The 15,169-nt window shown below is 41.1% G+C and overlaps 1 long non-coding RNA gene across 1 annotated transcript; it reads right to left on the reverse strand.

Annotated features, from left to right (window-relative positions):
• Positions 1 to 513: 513 nt before the first annotated feature.
• Positions 514 to 14,619, reverse strand: LOC125154599 (uncharacterized). The gene is made up of 3 exons (XR_007147848.1): positions 14,091 to 14,619; positions 13,426 to 13,686; positions 514 to 870 (listed from the first exon to the last, which is right to left on the reverse strand). It is a non-coding gene; the product is annotated as an uncharacterized LOC125154599 (long non-coding RNA).
• Between the last annotated feature and the right edge of the window lie 550 nt (positions 14,620 to 15,169).

The following is a 15,169-nucleotide window of genomic DNA, read 5'->3' on the forward strand; positions in this document are numbered from 1 at the left end:
TCTTCAACTGGTCTTGGCAGAATCCACAGTGTACCTCCCGTCAAGATTCAAATTGACCTTGCAAAACTTCTGCCTAGAGTTAATATCTTTTCAATTACGAAGGCCTTCAAGGCATCCACACCATAATAGAATGTTACAAGGCTCATGGCCTCATGATCCCCTGCAGTAGTCCAGATAACACCTCTATTACACCTGTGAGAAAACCCAACTGCTGAGGATAGTATTTTGTCCAGGAATTCCGAGAAATCAATAGCGCTGTAATCCCTCGACATTCCCTTCTTCCCAAACCTCACACTCTACCAACATCCACTCTTCCTGAAAGCAAAGTTTTCACTCTACACGACCCATGTGCTGCAGTTTTTAGCATTCTAGTTGATAAGGATAGCCAGTATCTTTTGACCGTCACACGCAGCGAATGACAATACATCTGGACTGCAACCTCCCTGGGTTTCACAGAGTGCTTCACATGTCCCACAAACCTTAAAGGCTGATTTGGATGATGGAAAGCGTTCTTCAGGCTCGACTTTGTTACAATGTGTAGATGATTTGCTTCTCTGCTCCCCGGCTGGTGCCTCTTCACACGAAGACAGAACCCCCTTGGGAAAACTTCTGGTTTTAAAATGCCCATAAAATCTCCAAAGAAAAAGTACAGTTTGCTCAATCTCAGGTTAGGTATTTAGCTCACCTGTTCTCAGAACAAGGCCCACATCTAGATCCAGGCACTCGCGAGGCATCCACAATCTCTCACAACTTAAATCTAAGAGCCAATTACAAGGCTTTCTTGGACTGGCTGTCTACTCTCAAAACTGAATTCCAAACTTCTCTCTTAAGGCTCAGCTCAATGCAGGCTTTCAGACACCTGGGCAATATCTGAAAAAGTAAAAAAAAAAAAAAAAGTAGTCGTTACTTCAAAAGCAACATTAGCGTTAGACACAAAGGGATCGTGATGAAAGGTTTAGGGAGAAAACATACGATTTCATGGTGCTGTACCCATGGTCCTGTACCCTCGTGTCTCACCAAATTATACCCTTTAACTTGAGCTTTGTTATATGTAAATTATACCTCATTAAAGAGGGTTTCAAAACATAAAATACTAGAAGCAAATGTTGCAAAGTTCCTTTCAAATCCTGAAGTGCATGGGTGATATGAGTCTGTCTGCCCGTGTCTCAAAAATCCAAAATAATAAGATATTAAAAAAATTAATAACAGCAGAGTAAGCAGATCCTGAGCGCACCCTGTCCCACGTGTTCAACTACATAATATCCACATCCAAGTCCATGAACCAGAGAGCGATCCACAGACTGGCAGAAGAAACTCCACACCTAAATAGAGAGAAGCTGCATCAGAAAGGTTAGGAAGGTCAGAAAGGGGGAGGCTGGCTGCCTGCAGAGAGGGCAGAGAAAGTGAGCCCTCACACCAGGGAGCTCACACAGAGAAGACTAATCTCCATAACACTTGGCATTAAAACCCAGAGGGGCTGAATCCCCTTGAATTTAGATCCTGGAGCTTTGGAGGTCAGCTGACCCAGCACTGGGTGATCCAGGAGGATGAGTGCTAGCCAGGTCCCTGCCTGTGTAGACAGGCAACGTCAACGTGGCATTTTACACATGCCAAGGCAACAGGAGACAGATGTATTCATGCTGATTCCTGTGTGTTGGAGGACTTCAACAATGAGGGAGCTCACAGGCACCATTCTTCTCCCCCAGCCTCCCAGAATAAGCATAGAAGCACCCACCAGAGGCTGAGGCTGCACAGACACTTGCTACCTAACCCGTTAGGCAGCGCGCCAGTCCCAAGGGTTCACAGGGGGACTCACCACACCAAGCCTGCTTGTCTCAGGGCAAACATTCTTTTTTTTTTTTTTCAACATTTATTTATTTTTGGGACAGAGAGAGACAGAGCATGAACGGGGGAGGGGCAGAGAGAGAGGGAGACACAGAATCGGAAACAGGCTCCAGGCTCTGAGCCATCAGCCCAGAGCCTGACGCGGGGCTTGAACTCACAGACCGCGAGATCACGACCTGGCTGAAGTCGGACGCTTAACCGACTGCGCCACCCAGGCGCCCCTCAGGGCAAACATTCTTAAAACCACAAGGGCACCCTGTCCGACAAGCTGCACGCATAGCTGCCACAGCACGCTGTGCACATCTGCACCTCACCCAGCTGTGCACATCCAGGCACCGTCATCTGTCTCACCCAGCCACATGTCCCCAGACACAGACATGCTCTGTGCATATCCTCACGCCCCTAGCTTCCACCGCTGGTCCACAGCCCAGAGCCACCAAAGGACATCGGGAAACCTGGCATAGGACTAGTAGCCTTGTGCAATTTTGCTAACACTCCTGCCCTGCTCCCAAGTTACCCGAGGGCATACCACCCCACAGCTGGCCTGCCTGGGTCCCACTGACACCACTGAGTGTAAGCACAGCCCACAACAGGCACGCAATCACTGCAGACATCTACACTGAAAGGAAAAGTAACACAGACACAATAGCAGGGAGTGAGCAATACCCATGCGATATCCTCCTGAAGGTCCAGGTCCTATAAATGGAGACGTGCACTACTGAGGACTCCAGGACCTCTTTTTCAGACCGTCGTTAATTCCAAGATCAGAAGGCACAGCTGACTTTCTCAACACAGAGAAATAGACCCAGAGAGACAGACAAAATGGACACACAGAGATGTTTATCCACAATGAAAGACCTAGTCAAAGTCACAGCCAGAGATATAAGCCAAAGAGATATTAGTAACATACCTGATATGGAATTGAAAGCAATGATCATAAGGATCCTCACTGGATTTGCGAAATGAGTAGAAGAGTGAGACCCCTGACATGGAGATAAGAAATAACACAGTAGACATTGAGGACACAATAAAGGGGAAACACGCTAGCTGGAATGAACAGAGGGATGGAAGAAGCAGGCGAACAAACTAGTGACCTCGAAGACTGAGTGTTGGAAATTAATCACACTGAACCAAGGAGAGCACAGGATTCTGCAACGTGAGATGAGACTAAGGGAACTCAGTGACTACAGGAAAGATAATAATATTCATATTGTAGGACTCCCAGGAGGAAGAGAATTTGGGGCCGAAAATGTATTTGAGGAAATAATAGCTGAAAACGTCCCCAACTGGGGGAGGGAAACAAACATCCACATCCAGGAGACTAGAGAACTCCCATCAACATCAACAAAATCAGGCCCACACACAAACATATTGTAACCAAACTTGCAAATTACAGTGACAGTAAAGAAAAACTCTTAAAAGCAGCAAGACAGAAGACCTTAACTCAGAAGGGAAGACCCATAAGGCGAGCTCCCCGATTTCTGAACAGAAACTCGACAAGCCAGAAGCTAGCGACATCACATATTCAAAGTGCTGAATGGAAAAATCAGGAGCCAACATTATTCTATCCAGCAAGGCTTTCCTTCAGAATGGAAGGAGACACAAGCTTTCCCAAACAAAAACTAAAGGATTCTGTACCACTAAACCCGTCCTGCAAGAACTATTAAGAGGGATTCTTTGAGTGGAGAGACCAACAGTGACAGTTTAGAGACAGAAGACACAAATCAAGTAAAAAATGAATATGTCTGCAAAACAAATCAGTTAAGGAACTCAGAGAAATGGATTTGAATTGTAATAACGTCTACCAAAAACCTAGGGAGGAGAAAATATTGGGTGCGAAGGTAAATGACCATCAACTTAATACGAACCGCTAAATGCAGAAGAGGTTATATAAACACCTGACAGTGACCATATGCTAAAACCAATCATAAATATGCTAAGAACAGAGATAAGGAAATCAAACTATATCACTAAAGAAAAGAAGCAAAACATGAAAGAAAGGCAAGAAAGGATCAGAGAAAATCATTAGAAACCACAGCCAAACAGGCGATAAAATGGCAATACGTACGTACGTATCAATGATTACTTTGAAGGTAAATGGAGTGAATGCTCCAATCTAGAGACGCGGGTTGTAAGCATGGATGAAAAAACAAAACCGATTTGTATGCCTATAAGTGACCCACTCTACACCTCAAGAATGATAGAGAGAGGACAGAGAAACATTGCACACATTAGTGTCAAATGAAACCTGGAGTAGCAACACTTGTAAAAAAAAAATACACTTAAAAAAAGTACATAACAAGAGAGAGAGGAGGACACTGTATAGCAGTAAAGGGTACAATCCAAAAAGAAGATGTAACAAGAGTAAATGTATCCCACAATTCGGTGGGATTTATTCCCAAGCTGCAAAGGTGGTTCAATATTTGCCTATCAACCAATGTGACACAATACATCTGTAGGAGAAAGGATAAGGACCACACGATCGGGGCACCTTGGTGGCTCAATCCTTTAACAGTCTGACATCAGCTCAGGTCATGACTTCACAATTCGTGAGTTCGAGTCCCATGTCAGACTCTGTGCTGAAGGCTGAGAGCCAAGAGCCTCCTTCGAATTCTGGGTCTCCCTCTCTCGCTGCCCCTCCCCTGCTTACGCTCTGTCTCTCTCAAGATTAATGAACTTTAAAAGAAAAGAACCATACGGTCATCTCAATACATGAAGAAAGGAGCATTTGACAAAGTACAACATCCACTCAGGATTATAACCCCCTAAACTAGGTTTACAGGAAACATACATCAACGTAATAAAGGTTATCTATGAAAACCCTGCAGTTATAATCCACCTCAATGGGGAAAATCTGAGAGGTTTTCCTGTAAGGTCAGGAAGAAGACCAAGATGTTTACTCTTACCAGGTTTAATAAATTACTGGAAGTCCTAGCCACAGCCAGCAGACAAACGAAATGGAACTAAACTGAAATAAATAAAATAAAATAAAATAAAATAAAATAAAATAAAATAAAATAAAATAAAATAAAATAAAATAAATAAAATTAAATAAAATAAATAAATAAAATAAATAAAGTAAAATAAAATTGGATAGAATAGAACAAAATAAAATAAAATAAATAAAATAAATAAAATAAAATAAAATAAATAAAATAAAATAGAATAGAATAAAATAAAATAAAATAAATAAAATAAAATAAATAAAATAGAATAAATAAAATAAAATAAATAAAATAAAATAAAATAAAATAAAATAAATAAATAAATAAAATAAAATAAAATAGGATAGAGTAGAATAAAATAAAATAAAATAAATAAAATAAAATAAAATAAAATAAATAAAATAAAATAAAATAAATAAAATAAATAAAATAAATAAAATAAAATAAAATAGAATAAAATAAAATAAAATAAAAAATTAAAATAAAATAAATAGAAAAGAATAGAATAAATAAAATAAAATAAGTAAAATAAAATAAAGAAAATAAAATAAATAAACTAAACTAAACTAAACTAGAATAGAATAAATAAAATAAAATAAATAGAATAGATTAGAATAAAATAAAATGAATAAAATAAAATAAAATAAAATAAAATAAAATAAAATAAAATAAAATAAAATATAAAACAACTCCAAATCTGGAGGAAGTGAAACTTTCACACTTTGCAGATTACATGACACTATATAGAAAACCTTAAAGAGTCCCCCCAATAACTGCTAGAACTGATAAATGAATTCAACAATGTCACAGGATACAAATCACTGTCCAGAAATCTGTTGTATTTGGAGAAAACAATACTGAAGCAGTAGAAATAGAAATTAAGAAAACAGTCCTATTTACACTTGTACAGCAAATAATAAGATGCCTATGAATAAATCTAACCAAAGTGGTGAGTGACCTATACTCTGAAAAGTATAAAACAGTGATGAAATTCAAGATGACACAAAGACATGGAAGGACATTCCATACTCATGGGTCGGAAGTACAAATATAGTGAAAATGTCTCTACTTCCAAAGCAATGGACACAATTAATGCAATTTCCATCAAAACACCAACAACATTTTTCACAGAACTAGAACAGTCCTAAAATGTGTATGGAACCACAAAAGACCCCAATCTTCAGAGTGAACAACCTTCATGTGAAGTGGTAATTATGGATGGCGTTATGCCTCTGGATCTTCTGCTCCAAAACACGGTAACTCTGGCCTAAGCATTTGAACAAACGGTAGACATATCCCAACCAGGGATCATTCTACAAAATACATTCTACACACGTACCCTCAAAACTTTGCAGATTATGTAAAATATGGAAAAATCTAAAAATTGTCATGGCCAAGTGGAGCCTAAGGAGACAGGATGACTCTACTGTGCCAGCTGGGATGAGTCTGGGACAGAAGAGGTTCAAACCGAAGCAATCTGAATACAAATATAAACTTTAGTTAATACTACCATATCTCTTCGGGATACCGATTGCGATCATGTACCAACTCATATGACATCCATAGTCAGAAAACAGTCTGTTGTATGTAGAGACTCAATAATATCTTCCCCATTTTTCTGGTAACTAGAAACCCATCACGAATGACAAGATTATTAGTAATCGTGGTTTTATGTGTGCGACACATGATATTATATGACTAGTTCTAATATTAGTTACTAGTGATGGCCAAGTACCTATTCTTGTTGTTCTTACTATTGTTTAATTGAAATAATAGCATTCACGGTAGAGAAAACTGAATGCATGATAAACACTTCATAGAAACATCTACTTTACATACTTTAAGATAATAACGTATGTATATACCACTCTATTATGTGGTCTGTAAATTAAGTGTTTTTCTGATCTTGAACGAGCATGTCATTGAAAGGCTTTCCATAAAGGAGGTTATCCTGGATAATGAATGATACTCAGATTTTACAGGATATACTTCACTTCATGCCTGAACACTGTCAAAACTAAAAATGTACACACGGCCAGATGAATCATTGTGACTGGCTCAGTGATTGTAAAGAATCCTTGGTTTAATATTTTCACACATATTTTTTATCAGGAATACAAGAGAATCAAATGTTTCCAAATCAAAGAGATATTCAAAGACTGGAAGAACAATAGGGAATTCGAGGGGTTTCAGAAGGATAAGATGTGACCATGAAGTGGCAGTCACAGGCAAGCAGCTTTTTCTGGTCCACTTTGACAGGTTTGCATGAGGATATGTGACTTGCCAAAGGATAGGTCCCGGAAGTACCAGAGGGAAAGACAACGCTTTAAGGAGAGGTGACTTGGAAAGGGTGCTTCTGTGCCTAAATGATGGCTCAGCAACCTCGCTGGGGGTCGGTCCCTGGGTGAAAGACATCGAAAGGCCAACAGTAACCTAGACTCACAAAGATCTTAGTAACATAGATCAAAGTAACTTAGAGCCACAGAGTTGATCTTCCTCTATGATTAGGAGATAGTTACAGTGTCACAGGATATGATCATCGGGCCGCCAGTAGATGGCTAAAATCTTATTTCGGGCTATATATGTAATAAAAAATGTATAAATGAAATTTGGCTTTGGAATGTTAAGAAAAATCACAGGCCCACCATGGAGTTACTTATGCTAAGGCCCCATGTCACTAAACGTAATCTCATTCCTGTAGGAATGTAACTTTAACCAGTCAGCAAAGAATTTCCTAGCCAGTGCTGGAAATACATCTCATAGATCCTTGCCATTCCCCTCAGAGAGGCAGTCTTGCCTAAATCAGGTATTCCATGCCCCTAATTTTTTTAAGTTTATTTATTTTAAGAGAGAGAGAAAGAGGGCCCATGCAAGGGAGGGGCAGGACAAGAGGGAAATAGAGAGTCCCATGACCACGAGGTCATGATCTGAACCAGGATCAAGAGGCAGATACTTAACCAAGCCATCCAGGCACCCCGAGAATGTGGAGTTTCAAAGGTTGGAAGCCTTGGCTGGGACACAGCCCCGAGGGCACCGGCCTACTCCTGAAGAGAAGGCAGCCAACAACTTGCAGGCAGATGGCATGGAAACAGTGATCTGGACAAAGCCTGGTGCACACAGTGGGGAGATTATACACTCATCGTGGAGACCATCCCTGAGAAGCAGTGTTCACAATGAGAGGACAAAGAGCTAGGACAGAGGAGCTGCGTGGGGCCATTTCCCTGCTCTGCCCCCTGCCCCCTGCCCCCCAGCATAAACACAGAGCCGTCTGCTGGAAACAAGGCAGTTCCCACACTGGCTGCCTAAGCTGCTTACACCAACCCCACCTTCCTGTGCTCTGGCAAGACTGGCCTTCTAGGTCATTCAGGGTTGCCTCAGTCCCAGTGGAGCTGGCCCCTTCCCCAGAAGACCAGGTGAAGCCCATGACCACACCACCTCTCTTGACCAAAGAGTTGTGCAGGGCTTCACTTCTAGGAGCAGTCGTTTCAAGTCTCATTTAGCAAGCAGATCAGAGCAGACCTAGATCAGACTCACCACATTCTGGCCAAGGACCCTACCTTGACCATACAACTGACCTGAAGGATAGTGCAGCCAGAACACAAAACAGTGCACGCAACACATGCCACAGACACTCCGTGAAGTGCCAGGCCCTGGACATTGGATGACCTCCTCTTCATAAAACCATTCAACTCACCGGCAGGTAACACAATGAGCTTTGGTAACACAGAGATGGCAAATACTCAACCCAAATTCCAAGACGAGAGGAAGGCATCCCAAATGAAAGAACAAGATAAGGTCATGGGCAGAGAAATGGAGGGAACACTTCCAAACTCATTCTATGAGGCCAGCATGGCCTTGAGTGCAAGCTGGACAAAGACCCCACTAAAAAGGAAAACTACAGACCAATTTCCCTGATGACCATGGATGCAAAACATCTCAACAAAGAGTGGCAAACTGGATCCGAGAATACATAAAAAGAATTATTCAGCACAACGAGGTGGATTGTATTCCTGGGATGCGCAATCGATTCAATGGCAAAACAACTAGTAGAATGTCACTAAATATATACCTATCAATAATTACTCTTCATGTAAATCGACTACATGCTCCAATCAAAAGACAAGGATAGGGTGTCAGAACGGACAAAATAAAAAATAAATAAATAAACAAAAAGAGAAACAAAAAAAAAAAACAAGGCCCATCTAGATGCTGCCTACCAAGCGTTATTTGGACATATGTCACCTGCACATTTAAAAGGAGGGAATGAAAAAACATTTGTCATGACAACAATGTCAAAAGAAAGCCAGTAGCAATACTTGTATTAGGCAAAATAAACTTTAAAACCGAGAGTGTAGTTTGGTACCCTTTGGGTCAGTACCTAGTAGTAAAATTGCATGCACCCAATATTTATAGCAGCATTATCAACAGTAGCCAAACTCTGGAGAAAACCCAAGTATCCACCAACTGATGAAGGTATAAAGAACTTGTGGTGTGTGTGTGTGTGTGTGTGTGTGTGTGTGTGTGTGTGCATGTATATGCATATGTACTCACGTGTATGCTCATATGTATATAAATATTTACATACGTATATACAATGAAATGTAACTCAGCTTCAAAAAGAATGAAATCCTGCCACTTGCCACGATGTGGATGGACCTAGAATGTATTATGCCAAGTGAAATATGCCAATCGGTGAAAGACACATACATGATTTCACTCGTGTGGAATTGAAGAAACAAAACAGATGAAAACATGGGAAGGGGGCAGGAAAAGAGAAGAGTGGTGACAAACCACATGAGTCTCTTAACCGTAGAGAAGAGGAGTGAGGGTTGATAGGGGGAGATGTGTCTGCGCTGGGCTAGATGGCGGACGAGTATTAAGGGGAGCACTTGTTGTCATGAGTGCTGGGTGTCGTATGTAAGGGATGAATCACTGGATTCTACTCCTGAAACAGAGAATGTGCTATATGTCAACTAAGACTGATATTAAAAAAATAAATAAAGCTGTAACGAGATGAAGATAGACACTATCTCATACTAAAGGGGACAGCCACACAAGAAGATCCAATGGTTGTAAATTTTGATGCGCCCAATATGCAATCACCAACATATAAAGCACTTAACAAAACCATAAAGGAATTGATAATAATACAACGATAATAGAGGACTTTAACACATCAGTCACATCAATGGACAGAACCTGTAAACAGAAAATCAACAAGGAAACAATGGCTTTGAATGACACACTGGACCAGATGCATTTAACAGATGTATTCAGAACACTCCATACTAAAATGGCAGAGTACATATTCTTTTCAAGCGCCAATGGGGCATTCTCCAGAAATGATCACATTTTACATCACAAATCAGACCTCAACAGGTACCCAAAGACAGAGCTCAGACCAAGCATCTTTTCTGACCACAAAGCTAGGAAACTTGAAGTTAACCACACTCACACACACACACACACACACACACACACACACACACACATGGGGAAAGGCCACAAATAAAGGGAGGTTAAATAACATGCTACGAAATGAATGGGTCAAATAGAAAATCAATGAGAAAATACACTGAAACAAATGAAAATGAAAATACACTGGTAAAAACCTTTGGAATGCAGCAAAAGCAATCTGAAATGGAAGTATATATCAATACAAGCCTACCTTAAAGAGCAAGAAAAATCTCAAACACTCCTAACTTACAACTAAAGGAATGAGAAGAACAGCAGAAGGAAGGACATAATAGAGATTAAGGCAGAAATAAGGGATATACAAACCAAAAAGACACTAGACCAAATCAATGAAACCAGGGGCTGGTTCCTTGAAAACAGTAATCAACATGAAAACCTCCTAGGCAGAGTTTTCACAAAGAAGAGAGAAAGGACTCAAATAAAGAAAATCACAAATAAGAAAGGAGAAACAACAGTCAACACTACAAAAATACAGTTAGAGGATAATATTATGAACTATATGCAACAAATTGGACACTCTGAGAAAAATGGACAAATTCCTAGAAACACAAAAACTACCAAAACTGAAACAGGAAGACACATAAAATCTGAAAACAGAAAGAAATCAAATCAGTAAGAAAAAAAAAAATCTCCCCCAACACAAGAGTTCATGGCCAGAGGGCCTCCCTGATGAATTCTACCATCCATTTAAGGAAGAGGTAATATGTATTCTCCTCAAATTATTACAAAAAGTAAAAAAGAAGGAAAACTTACAAATTCAAATTATGAGGCCATCATTACCCTGATACCAACACCAGATAAAGCCTCCACCAAAACCGAAAACTGCCGGGGCACCGGTGTGGCTCGGTCGGTTTACCGTCCAACTCTTAATTTTGGATTAGGACATTATCTTGCAGTGCGTGGGTTCGAGTCCCACATTGGACCGTGCATTGACAGTGTGGGGCATGGCCAGGATTCTCTCTCTCCCTGTCTCTCTGCTCCTCCCTCACTTTTATGTACTCTATCTAAGGAAGGAAATAAACATTTAAAAATATGTTAAAAATTTTTAAATAAAACTGCAGGCCAATAGCCTGATGAGTACGTATGCACAAATTCTCATTAAAATACCTTCAAATTAAAGTCAACAATACATGAATAGAATCATTTACCATAATCAAGTGGGATATATTCCCGGGCTGCAAGGGTGGTTCCACATTCACAGATCAATCAACATGATGCACCACAGTAATGGAAGAAAGGATAAGAACAATATGATGCTTTCAACAGATGCAGGAAAACCATCTGACAAAATGTCACATCCATTCATGATAAAAACCCTCAGCAAAGTACATTGAGACTCAACCTACCTGCAAATAATAAAGGTCATCTAGGAAAAACCCACAACTCATCTCATCCTCAATGGGGAAACATTGAAAGTGTTTCCTCCAAGGTCAGGGACAAGACAGGGAAGACCCCTCTCACCACTATTATTCCACATAGTACAGGAAGTCCTAGCCACAGCAATCAGACAAAAAAAGAAACGAGGCATCCAAATTGGCCAGGAAGAAGCAGAACTTTCGCTGTTTGGAACTGACATGATGCTCTCTATAAACAACAGGAAAGACTCCAATGAAAATTGCTAGGATCGATATACGAATTCGACAAATCACAATATACAGAAATCAATGTACAGAAATCTATTGCATTTCTGTAGACGAATAATGAATTAACAGAAGAGAAAGTAAGCGATCCATCCCATTGACAGGTGCACCAAATACCCCAAGATACCTAGAATGAACCTAAGCAAAGAGGTGAAAGACCTGTACTCTAAAGGCTGTGAAACACTGATGAAAGAAATGGAAGAGGACACAAAGAAAAGGAAATAGATTTCACCCTCATGGATGGGAAGCAGAAAATACTGTTAACATGTCTACACTCCTCAAAACAATCTGCATATGTAATGAAATCCCTATCACACTAACAAAACCATTTGTCACAGAACTACAACAAATAATCCCAAGATTTGTATGGAACGACAAAGACCCCAAACAGCAAAAACAAAATTGAAGAAGAAAACGAAAGCTGGAGGCATCACAATTCCAGACTTCAGGTTATATTCAAAAGCTGTACGGAACAGAACAGTATGGTCCTGGCCAAAAACAACATCAACAACAACAACAGCAACAACAACAACAACAACAACAACAACAACAGACGCACAGATCAATAGAACGGAAACGCAGAAATGAAGTCACACCTATGTGGTCAATTGATTCTCAACACAGCAGGAAAGCATATCCAATGGAAAAGAAAAGATAGTCTGGGGACACGTGGGTGGCTGCAAAGCGTGTGATTGTGGGTTCAGCTCAGGTCATGATCTCAGGGCAGTGCAGAGCATGTGTGGGATTCTCAGTCCCCATTTCTCTCTGCCCCTCTTCTGCATTCTCTCCGTCTCTCAAAAATAAACACATACACTTAAAAAAAATCTCTTCAACATATGGTTTTGGAAAAACTAGACAGCAACCTGCGAAACAAAACAAGACCAACAACGGACCACCTTCTTACAACATACACAAAAGTAAATCCAACACGGATAAAGACCTATGTGTGAAACCTGAAACCATAAAAATCCCAGAGGATAATTAACACAGGCAGTATTTTATTTGGCACTGGCTGTACAAACATCTTTGTAGATATATCTCCTGAGTTGAGGGAAACACAAGCAAAAATAATGGGACTTGGTAAAAGTAAAAAGCTTCTGTCACCAAGGAAATAATCAACAACACCTACAGAATACTATTTGCAAACGACATCTGATTAAGGCTTAGTGTCCAAAACAAATAAAGTCATACAGCACCCAAAAAATGAGAAATCCCGTTAAAAATGGGCAGAAGACACGAATGGACATTTTCCCAAGGAAGACATACACATACCAAAGCCATGTGAAAAGATGCTCAACAATACTGATCTTCAGGAAAATACAACTCAAAAGTACAACGAGATAACACATCACATCTTTCAGAATGACTAAAATCAATGAATGTTGAAACAGCAGGTGTTGCCAAGGATGTGAGGACAGAGAAACCCTCTTGCACTGTGGGTTGGAATGCAAACTGGAGCAGCCACACTGGAAAACATCACAGAGATTCATTAAAAAAAAAAAAAAAGCAAATGGAACTACCTTACGATCCAGCGATTTCACTACGAGGTATTTCCACAAAGAATACAAAATAATCCTTCAAAGGGATACATGCACCCTGATGTTTACAGCAGCATTTTCTATAACAGCCAAATTACGGAAACTTCCTGAGCATCCATCAACTGATGAATAAGTTGAGATGTAGTATATGGAATGTAATATTATTGAGCCGTAAAAACAGGAAATCTTGTCATTGGCCACGAGGCGGAGGAGCGACAGAATGTTATGCTGGGTGAAAAATGCCTGTCAGAGAAACACGAATATCAGGTGATTTCACTAACACGTGGAAATGAAACAAAACAAAGGGGGGGGGGTGAAGGACCCAGTGACAAACAGACTCTTCACTGGGAAACAAACTGAGGGCTTCCACAGCGAGGTGGGGAATGGGTGAAACAGCTGCTGGGGATTAAGAATGCACCTGGGATGAGCACCAGGTGACGCGTGCAAGTGTTACTCTATATTGGACACCTGAAACTAACATTACACTGGGTCTTCACTCACTGGAATTTAAATGAAAAGGTAACATAAGGTTAATGACACCTACCTACCAGGTTTTCTGTAGTTTTCAATCGCTTCACTAGGTTGGAAAAATAACCATGAAATTTTTTAAAAAGGATGTATGATGTGGGGGCAGTTTGTGCCCTTACCTCAGTCTCTGGTTCCAGCAGGACGCAGAAACTGGGTCCCAGCTCATTCTTCTAGAAGGTCTTGAGAGGAGCATTTCGTGTATTCACGTCCTAACGGAATGCAGCTCCCGTTCCTCTGAATTTCTGTCAGGGTTTCATCCCGGAAACAAGCCTGAATCCGGAACTAACCATCAACTGCATCGATGAGGTGATGTCGTGGGACCCCGCAATCCATGAGTCCTTCAGTAAAATATGTCTTATTCAAATACTGTCTGGGAAGGGGAGGAATGAAACACGGGGACAGCCCAGAAAATGAAAGTGCCTGTGCTGCCCAGCAACCAGCTTGCCCAGGGAAGCCACCCAGCGCCCCCTCCTCAGCACTCAGCACAACAAGGCAGCTTCTCCCCGGTGACTCAGGAGATGCCAAGTTGCTGCAAAGCTCCCCAGGTCTCCCCTGGGGTGGGCGGCAGAACGGGCTGGAAACGCAGCTCTACTCTCTGTCCTGAGGCAGCGGCAGAGGCCCTGAGTCCTCTGGGAGCAACAGCGACCCTTCCTGCTCTCAGGTGTCCTGGGTCAGAAAAGCCGATGGTGCGCCCTCTGCTGGCCATCACTGCCCAGGCAGAGGAACCCGCCCCTCCGGGTCTGTGGTGCTGGAGCTCTCTCTGCTGGCCACCATGGGAATTCCTGCAATGTTGAAGGCCCCGGGGGCTCAGCTGAGGGACCGAAGGTGCTCTGGGCAACCCAGCCTGTTCTCCACATTGGGAAGGGTCTTAGTGACAGGGCCTGGGACACAAAGAAATCTTTTCCTTCTCCTTTCTTGTGAGTGAAGAATGAAACCGAATTTATTAACGTAATGACATCATTTGTAATGCTCTAAGCAATGTTCCCAGAAAAATAGACCATCAAATTACACATGCTGAACAAGAGGTAATGGTGTTGACCACCTAAGTGTTTAGGTTAGATAAAGAATGGACACTTTTGAGAGAGAGATACCGGCTTCCAGCTATGGAATGAATGCGTCCTAGGGATACAAGGGACAGCAATGGAAGAGAGTCCATCCTGTAATAATACTGTTGCATGCTTTCACAGGATAGCTACAC

The sequence above is a fragment of the Prionailurus viverrinus genome, chromosome E3, assembly GCF_022837055.1.
Source record: "Prionailurus viverrinus isolate Anna chromosome E3, UM_Priviv_1.0, whole genome shotgun sequence".
Taxonomy (NCBI): Eukaryota; Metazoa; Chordata; class Mammalia; order Carnivora; family Felidae; genus Prionailurus; species Prionailurus viverrinus.